Here is a 10,864-nt window from a genome sequence, read left to right as displayed (position 1 = left end):
AAATGACGAGTTAATGGGTGCAGCACACCAGCATGGCACATGTATACATATGTAACAAGCCTGCACGTTGTGCACAAGTACCCTAAAACTTAAAGTATAATAATAATAATAATAATAAAAGGAGGGGGCCGGGTGCAGTGGCTCACTCAGGTAACCTCAGCACTTTGGGAGGCCAAGGTGGGCGGATCACGAGGTCAGGAGATCGAGACCATCCTGGCTCACACGGTGAAACCCCGCCTCTACTTAAAAAAATACAAAAAATTAGCTGGGCGTGATGGCTGGCGCCTGTAGTCCTAGCTACTCGGGAGGCTGAGGCAAGAGAATGGCATGAATCCGGGAGGCGGAGCTTGCTGTGAGCTGAGATTGCAACACTGCACTCCAGCCTGGGCGACAGAGAGAGACTCCATCTCAAAAAAAAAAAAAAGGAGGGAGAAAGGCATACAAGCAGAGGAGTTTCTGTGTGCAAATCATAGAGGTAGAGAAGAGGACAGTAAAAGCATTTCAATATAGCCAAAACTCATGACATTTAATGGAATAGCTACAGATTCTGAGATGTTCCATATATTCTGGATTAGAAAATATTTTGAATTTATCATATATTGAAAACTACAGCACAAATAATCTCCCCACAGTTGAGTAAACTGTCATATCGTTCCACAAATTTCTCATAAATAAATCTACTCTTTGGCCGTAGAGGCATATTGCTTCAAGTGCTTTGCACTTTATGTTGCCTATACTTTTACTTCTGTGTTCAGTAAAACATTTTGATTTTAGCTAGTATCTTCTAAAGTATTCTCATTTGTACATTTCTAAGCAGCAACTTGCATTCCAAATATTTCACAGTCATTTAATTTCGCCACTTGACTTTAAAAGCTATTTGATCTTAGTAGGAGATTGCCAGCTCTCGAAAACATGTTTCTGTAAAGAGCAACCTATTGCTAAAATATATAACCATAACCCATTTGTCTGCAGTCATTTTCCCCACAGATAAAAGGGTCATTTTAGATAACTGCAATAATAGCTATTTAAGGTACATATTATTAACATTAGAGGTTAAGGCACTTTACCACCTCTAAATAAATGAGATGTATAGAGCATCAGAAGCAACAACACATACACACATTAGATTTTCAATACCCTAACATTTTCCACAGAAATTATTAATTTGCTTTGAAAAGTTCCTACTTTAGGGCCAGATATCCTGGATATTTGTGGTTTGAGGAGGTCAAGTGAGTATCACCAATTGTCATGATCATGAACATCAATCAGTCTTGGAGCAAGAAATCTGTATAGGTCTCTGGACCAAAGAGGATTTTATAAGACATATGTTTTCTGGATGTCATGACTTCTTACTCAACGTTCAAATAATTGTAGTAGAAAATATACATTGTAGAACTAACTCAGCCAGAAGGGTAAGAGATTTTTCTGCCCTCACCAGTGTGCTTTTCCTCTCAGCTGCTGTCCTGCTTCCAGCTGGGTCAAATAAGGTTAAGAACATATTTCTGAGACATAGAGCTGCTTGATACTGAGATATCTGTCATGCCTGGACATCTGATTTTCCTCCCATGTGAGGATTTAGCGTCAATAATACATCTGTGTTGCCACAAAAAGCAAAGCAGATTATTTATAAATATTTAATTATTTATGCCAATTTTTTGTTTGATTGGCATGGACACTTGAGTGACTACTTGAATGATTTTAAAAATGCTTATCTGATGGATAGCTTTGCTATCCATCTCATATGATGGACCTAAACTCTACTAAACTTCAGGAAATATATTGAAGATTTCATTCTATATTTCTGAATTTGATGGAGAACATATTAAGATAACTAGATAACATGTAAGTGGAAATAGAGCTTTTGAATAACCAAATATTATTTTTTATAAGAACTAAAGAAGAAGAAATGGGAGGTTTTATTTTAGTTGTCATATATAAGAAATTAAAAATACAAAATATCCGTCATACAAAAACACAAAATATCAAAATTTACATCATGGGACATTTCTATGAAGAAGTTGGAGAATATGGTTGTAAGGAAAAACAAAACCATGTTTAAATTACTCTGTGGTTTTAAATGAGCATATTACTGTAAGGGTACTCCTTCAAGGTAGCTCTATAGCAGCCATATCTTTCTCTGTGGCCCACCCAGGGAGATGAAGAATGGAACATTTTATAATCGTCTGATTTTTATTGAGTATAACATGCCAAAATTGTAATTATGAGGTTAAAAAAACATAAAAACAATATCTAAGTGTCAAGCCAACAGTTTCTCTTTTAAAAGTACTGCCCAATGTCTGTGACGTCAACAGAGAAAGTAGAGATGAAATAGCAGTTAAGGTAAAAAGTGATCCAACACTTTATTACCATTTCCCTCCCCAGAAGCTCCTTATTGGAAATTCGTTTTAAAGAGAATATATAAAATGAGAAAACTACAATCCTTTAGAAATATTTTCAGCACTACTCAATAAAATTTTTAAAAGTCTAGAAAGCATTTGGTCATAAACAAAAATGAAATAATAAGCAAATGCCTTATGTAATTTATAGTATCAGGGAACTTACTTGAGTTACTACGTCAGTAAGAGAATAACAAAATAAGGAAGAACAATGAAATAAGATGACTTAAATGAAATCCTGTGAAAGGCTGGAGGAGGGAGCTGATATTTGAATAGTGCTTTCCTCAAGAACTCAAAGCATTATGGTGTACTGTACTGTAGCTTGGAAAATTTAGTTTTTGTCGTCTGTAACTGTTTTCATATTTGTATATAGACACTTAAACATAGTACAGTTTAAGTGAGCTATGACAATACCTTAGTATTGTCAGTTTAGTATCCATTGCTTAACTGGAATAAGTTGCTCCATGGAATCAATCCATAAGACGATCAGGAAGCGGGGTGGTAGAGTTGTGGAGCAGAACAGAGAGACGCATGTACTCTGCAGAGTGGAACAGGGTAAAGTGAAGTATGGTGGAGCAGAGCACAGCCATTTATTGTAAACATGGGCAAAGCTACTCCTAATATTTGTGGGGCAAGTGTACAAATAGAGACACACATACATTATATCTAAATATGGAAAAGTTATATTTCTAGCTAACCAACTGTTAAAATAAAATGTGTTATATACACCCGAGTAATAACAAACTAGAAAATATCTTTAAGTTTATGGTTTTTGAATGACTGAGTCAGCCAAATGCCAGAGGTTACTAAATTCGATTGTTATTGCACATGGCTGGTATTTTGTTGGTGGCTGAAGAGGTCTGCATAGATATTCCATAAGCATATATAATTAACAAATTATTGTATGTGGATTCCACAAACTTATTTGTGCCTTCGTTTCTGCAAGATCATGAATTGTACTATTATCAAGCTTTTCACATAATTTGTGTTCTAATGCCATCTAAAGATGTAAAGAACTAAAATAATAGCATTGAATTACATTCAGAGGTCACAAGAGTTGATTTTTATCAAGAAATACGCATTAAGTTAAATGTAAAAATAAAATAAAATTTTCTCTTATATGTGCTTCAGAAGTAATTTTTCCTCCAACAGATTCAGTATTATCTACTAAAATTGAGGAACAGAATAAAAATTATAACAGATGAATAGGAAAATTTTAAATTAGGTTATATAATACAGCTGAATGCTTATGTAAAAATTTTAATTGAATCCTAATAATTTTATAAAAATAAAACTACTCATATTCAGAACATTCAGTAGTAATCCAGATGGCCATGTAGAGAACTAGAATCATCGAAATATCCCTTACACTTTATATACAACTATTGAGAATATCATGCTTCTCCATGAATACCTCTAAACTATGAATTGGAACACTGAGAAATGACATTTTGCTAGGTAATAATTTCTTGTAGTCATTCTATCCGAAACAAGAGTTTGACAAGTTCATTTTTCTTTTACTTAAGTGCTTCAGCTGTTCACATCCTCTTCATAATGTGAGTCATGTCCATCTTCATGTCAGCCACCCCATGAATCTCAGTGCTGGCATTGGATGTATGGGACAGAAAAAGAGATGTGGAGAAGCATTTCTCTGAGGCCTAAGCAGTATACAGTCAAGAGAAAGACTATATTGGCTTGAAGGTGTTGTTTTGCTAGAAACAAGAGGTATTCATGTGTTCTTCAATAATTTTATTTTTTGTGTGTCTTTGTGATACGTGGCCAGCCAAAGCACTGGGCAAGGGCCTCTTCTGTCCTGGCTGAAGAGTGTCACTGACTACAGGATCTGGAGTTAGACTTCTAGCATTTGAATTAGGGTTTCACCATTTATTAGATGGGCATATCAGTCTTTCCTGATGCATCTCTGCAGATCCTTTCAGCCAGAACTTCTCCAGGGCTTTTGGCTGCCATTTCGTCTAAACCATTGCTGCAACAACACGCTATGCACAGGCTTCAAATGACTTCAGAACGAGGCAAATCAACTCTACCTTGAATCATTCTCCTGCATTACACCCTGTGCCCCTTTCTTTGGTGCATCCCTGTTGATGATAAAACAAAGTGCCGGGAGATCCTAAACACAACTGTGCTTGCATGATCCAAAAATAAATATGAGAAAAATATTTGACCAATGGGACACATGAATCTATCGGTGATTCTTCCCCTTTCTTCTCCTTCGATGGATAGTCTTGAGATGTATTCATTACAAAGCCTGTGAAAAGATGTTCCAGAGAGATCCCCATCATTTGCACTAGACGCCAAGTGCTGATCAGCTCAGTAATGCTCCCTCATATTGAATCTCTTCTTTCCAGCTCCAATTTTTTTTTCCCTAACCCCTGCTTCCCTGGCTTTCCTTAATCTAACACAATTTTAGCACATAAACCTTTGCCACAGACTCAGCTTTCAGAGGAACCCAGGCTAAGAAAATGTATGATCTTAGGTAAGTTAACTTCTTTGCACTTCAGCTTCCTAAGATGGAAATGGGTAATAATAGAACTTAGCTCTTAGGATGGCTGCACTGATCAAATGCATTTATACATGAAAAAACACCTAGAACATTTCCTGACATACAGGAAGAAGAACCTGAAGCAAAGGCTTACGTGCCAATTATTTTTACATCACCTTTTTCCAACCACAAAATTTCTTCAAATAGAAGCCAGTGTTCTTGGTTGCATGGCTATTTCTCCTTTATCTACATATGTTGAGCACAAATCACAAGCCAGACACCATGCCGTGTACCAGAGATTTAGGTAAAGAACATAATCCTTCTTTTAAATACACTTATAGCCTTGTGAAAGAGGCAGAAAATAAAAACAATAAATACGGAGTAATAATACTGACAGGGCATTCACGACACTACAGAGATAGAAAACAGTCGCTTGAAATGAGAGGCTTAAAAACTCATTTGAGATGAAACTGTAGCTTACGTAAAATTTGAAGGGCACACAGTAGTTAACTGGAATAAGTAAAGTATTGAGACAATTTCAGAGAAAAAAATAATGAATGTACAATATATGGGTGACATGGAAGGAAGAGTACATTCAAGTATTACAAGAAGCTCCTTTATATGTGGAAAGCTCAAAGTGGGGAGAAGATAGATGCATATAAAAAGTAGTAAGGGCAAGACTTTCAGAAAAAAATCAGTAAGGGATGCTAGAATGAACTGGAGGGAGCGATATAGGAGGTTGATTGAGTAGTCAGATCAAAAAAATGGCCAGAATTCAGCAAGTGGCAGAAGTGGTAGAGATGAGAGGATGGAACTCAATTGAATTTTATGAAAGAGCAATATAAACACAAACAGGTAAATAGGCGATTGATAGAGATAGACATTACAAATCTATATGTATGTATGTATACATAGACATATAGCTCTGTATGGTGACTTATGGGCTGGTAGATTGAGAGAGAATTATACACCATTCTCAGATCTTGGCTCAGAAAAGGTGGTGGAAGGGTGGTAGCAATAATTAACATAAGGCACATCAGAAGAGGAGTCATTAGGAATGTAGTTTGGGTAGCATATGATAATTTCAGCTTTAAATATGTCGAATTTGAGAGGTCTGTGTGACAACAAAGAGCAAATATGCAGAGTCCTGAAGCAGAGCAGGGAAGCAGTTGCGCTGTCTCTGGAGGGAGAAAGGAGAAAAGAAGAGAGTACTTGAAAAGAAAAATACTATCAGAGGCTTTGAAGATTTGTTCTTTTGAAAATCTTATATACACTAATATATAACCAAATATAAATAATTCTAGTTGTTTAAGTTCTTTGACCTTGCATATTCAGCTAAGAAAATAAGAAAAAGTTACTTTGTTTTTATTAATCTTTTCTAGTATTCCACAGGGTCAGGAAAGGGTACAGCTTCAAAATGTCAATAAACAATTATCTGAATCACCCACCAAGAGCAAAAACAATAAGAGCAGTTGACAGTTTCCATATATCTGGGGCATATTAAAAATACAAGTTAATGCTAGATATCACAAATGATAAATATATGACTAGTTAAAATAACCTGAGATAGAGAATGTTCTAGTAGAAAGTACATAGATTCTTTAGGAAAGGTCACTTAGGAAGTAATATTTAAGCCGAAATCTGGAAAATGATGAAGAACCAACCACACAAAGGCAAGGGAATGTTGCATACACAGAATAGTGTTATGTAGACTAGAGAAGCAAAATATATCTAAGAAACACACTATTTTATGGAAATTATTCCCTCCAAAAGGAAATGCTTAGAAACCAAATGATTTCAGTAGCATGGCTGCTAGGAACTGAAGCCAAGTACTCAAATATAAAATCCAGCTTCTTAATCACATTCAAGAATTGAATGCTTGGGCAAAAGACCAACCTAGAACTAAATTCCCAGACTTTGGTTAATTATGAAAATGTCAAAGTTGCACAGACTATGGTATAAAATTATACATGGACTTCATTAGACTAACTTATGGTTTCCATTAGCTACTGAAATGTCTCAATAGTATGGGAAAACACAAATGAAATATATTTGAAGACATTCAATTTCATATCCCAAGGTATATGCCATGAAGTTCACTTACTCTGCATTAAAAACAGAGGATTATTATCAAATGAAAATAACATGCTATGACCTATATAAATTCTGACTCGTACATGAGTGGTATAAAAAAATTAAATAAATATATCAAGCCACAAGTTCATGGCAGACAAATTTGGCTGTTTGAATATGTGAAGTTTCAGTACTGACATTTTCTTTGGCAGGGATGGGATCAGTTTTAAAATAAATACCAGTAAACAGCCTTCCCCATTAATTACATGTGTAACCACCAGCTGTTGGTCCAAATTAAAGTCTATTTTCTTTTAGTTTTCTACACCCCAATCCCATAATCATCAAAATAACTGGAAAAATTGAAGGAAGATAACAGTAGTAAAACACTCGTATGTATCAACATACTCCAAACAGTAGTGCAATATAACATACATGCTTTTAACACCTACTCCACATCTAGTTATAGTTTCAACTGGTAGCTGTTACATTAAAATGTTCATAATACAGTACCTGCACATTGTGGGTGTTTGTTAAATGGAATATTAAGATGAAAAACACACAATTGTAGCCCTTAAGGAGCTTTCTCTTCAGTAAGCTTTATTTTAAGTTTCTGGAGACAATTCTTATAAATGTAACAAAAGATGGTAAAGTCTCTTCCAGAATAAAATAGTTCATTAGTGATCACAGACATTTTAAGAAACAAATTCAGTAAATTTACAGATACTGGCCAGGGGGCTGAAACATTAAAAATATCAGATTAAATTATTAAGAAATCTGAAGTTTAGAGAAAAGCAGGGTGGAAAGTCATTGTAAAAATAGGAGAGGTAAAATTAATCTGTGCCTTAGTCTCTCCCAGTGAAAGATGAGCTGCAATATATATCATTATTTGTATTATAGAAATATCTTGACCTCCACACACACACAAATATCAACCCCACCTATCAAGACTAGTTTTAGATTTTTAAAATGTATTTTATTACATTTTTTGCTTAAAAATGACTTTTATGACCTAGGACAGTGTTAGATCAGATTTTTGTCATTCAGTCTCACAAATTTTCTATCATCTTCAGAGTACTCCTCTGTCAAGCCTTTCCCTGATATTTTCCCAGCAGCCTTTTCTCCTTTCATCATTCACAACTACTTACATTTATGGCTTTAGCTAGCACTTGCTTAAAGCCTAATATGTATCAGACCCTGTTCTTTAAATATATTGATTTACATATACATAAATTATATATTGATTCATCTTGTTTTCATTTAGATCATAAAAGGCAGATGCATTATTATTATTCTCATTTTATAGATGGGGAAACTGAGACAAAAGTAGTTTGGGTAAATGCTCCAAAAGTACCCATTACAGTGAGTGGTGAAAGAGGAGTTTGAACCCAGACAAATGGCTCCTGAGTCTATGTTGTCAATTACTACTCCACTCTAATGTTTCTTTCTGACCTTTGTATTTGTGTATTGTATAGCAATATTCTCTTTACATCTTTATCTCCTCTTTTACACTGGGAGTTCATAACAAACTTCATAACCAAAAATTTTTTTTTTATCTTTGTGTCTTCAGAACCAATTATGCTATCTGGTACCTTGTAGATATGCAGAAATATGTGTTGAATATATGAATTTATAATTTACACTGGAAGGCACTTCCTTGTCAAAAGAACATAGATTTTAAGGTTTCCATAGAGAAGTGAAATTTACCAATATGATAATACTACAAGACAAATTATTGCTCTTGAAATTTTCAAAACTTCTATCATATGCAGTGGTGATTTACTGATGGTCAACTTTCTGTAAAAGTAATAAAATGTAGCAGAAGAAAAAAGTCCATTTCTCAGATAAGCATTTTTTTCTATTCATTCAAAAATTTGATAATAATTTTTTGGGTTATATTTTTAATCTGGCACCAACTCTAACTTTTTTTTTTATTATATTTTAAGTTCTGGGACACATGTGCAGAACGTGCAGGTTTGTTACGTAGGTATACACATGCCATGGTGGTTTGCTGCACCCATCAACCCGTCATCTACATTAGGTATTTCTCCTAATGCTATCCCTCTCCTAGCCCCCCAGCCCCTGACACGTCCTGCTGTATGATGTTCCCCTCCCTGTGTCCATGTGTTTTTATTGTTCAACTTCCACTTATGAGTGAGAACATGCAGTGTTTGGTTTTCTGCTCCTGTGTTAGTTTGCTGAGAATGATGGTTTCCAGCTTCATCCATGTCCCTGCAAAGGACATGAACTCATCCTTTTTTATGGCTGCATAGTATTCCATGGAGTATATGTGCCACATTTTCTTTATCCAGTCTGTCATTGATGGGCATTTTGGTTGGTTCCATGACTTTGCTATTGTGAATTGTGCTGCAATAAACATACTTGTGGATGTGTCTTTATAGTAGAATGATTTATAATCCTTTGGGTATATACCCAGTAATGGGATTGCTGGGTCAAATGGTATTTCTGGTTCTAGATCCTTCAGGAATTGCCACACTGTCTTCCACAATGGTTGAGCTAATTTACACTCCCACCAACAGTGTAAAAGTGTTCCTATTTCTCCATATCCTCTCCAGCATGTGTTGTTTCCTGACTTTTGAATGATCGCCATTCTAACTGGCGTGAGATGGTATCTCATTATGGTTTTGATTTGAATTTCTCTAATGACCAGTGATGATGAGTTTTTTTTCATGTTTGTTGGCCACAAATTTTTAGTTTTTTCCCCCTCTTAAGTTCACCATCAGTCTTAATTCTGCTCAGGAAAAGCCACTCTATTTCCAACTACTACAAACCAGATTAGTCTTTGTTTCTTTTTCTGCCATTGTTCTTTTCTCAACAGGTTACAGCTGGCATTTTGTTTCTTTCAGCTGTAATGTAGGTTTTTCATACCCAAACTAGTTGTTCTCACTCACTTAATCATAGGTTATCTGCTTGGTTTTTCAGCATAGTTTATGTCTTATGTATAAAATCTTCAGATGAACTGTGTATCTTCTCAATTCACAATTTATTATGTGAGAATCTTTAGAAAAAAGCAAAAAATGAGCTAGAGAGGGTAGCATGAGTGCTCTGTCATGTGACATTAGATTCTGCTCCACATTAAATGAGCATCAAGTGTCCACAAAACTAACCAAAACGTTTCCCTTATAGTTTTCCAGATACAGTTTCTTTCTCAACAAATAAATAATTCTGTAAGCATTTTTCCACACAAAATGTGTTTGGTGACTGCTTAGTTTTTCTCAACATTCTTTCTTTCTTTTTGGTTCCTCTGTTTCTGCTGGCTGAATCAAGGATAAATAATTCAATTAAGTGAATGTGCTCTTATCTACACTGAAGATTCTGAAGATCTCCAAGTACACAGTATTGCTTTTTAGGGTCAGTCAATGAGAGACAGGAAGCTTGAGCTGAGGCTACATCACCAAATCATAGTTAGTCAAATTTGTAATGAGGCTTTAGGGTGTACGTTGAACATTTGTTTGAGAAAAGATTTTATAGTGAGTCCATAGTTCACAAAGCCTGGATGAATTCCTAGAAAGTGGAACTATAGAATGAATTCAATGCAGTGAAAATTTGTTTCCATTGATTTTTTAGTTACTAAAATAATATATGATCTTTGTAAACCATTTAGGAAATATGAAGAAGTACAAAACAGTAAATGAAGATAAACCATAATTCTACTACACCAAGTCACCACAGTTAATATGTTAATATATATTTTCAAATAATTTTATGCATATATAATTAATACCTGTATAACTTTATTATTTATTTTGTTCACTTAATATTATGAACAATTTCCTAAAGCATTAAACATTCTTCTAAAAATATTTAGGAGGCTACAAAATATTTTGTCATACAGGTTAGCTGTACGCTATAATAACCAAACTCCATTTTTGTGTAT

This window comes from Pongo abelii, chromosome 22 (genome assembly GCF_028885655.2).
Source record: "Pongo abelii isolate AG06213 chromosome 22, NHGRI_mPonAbe1-v2.0_pri, whole genome shotgun sequence".
Classification (NCBI taxonomy): Eukaryota; Metazoa; Chordata; class Mammalia; order Primates; family Hominidae; genus Pongo; species Pongo abelii.
Note: the sequence above shows the minus strand (reverse complement) of the source record.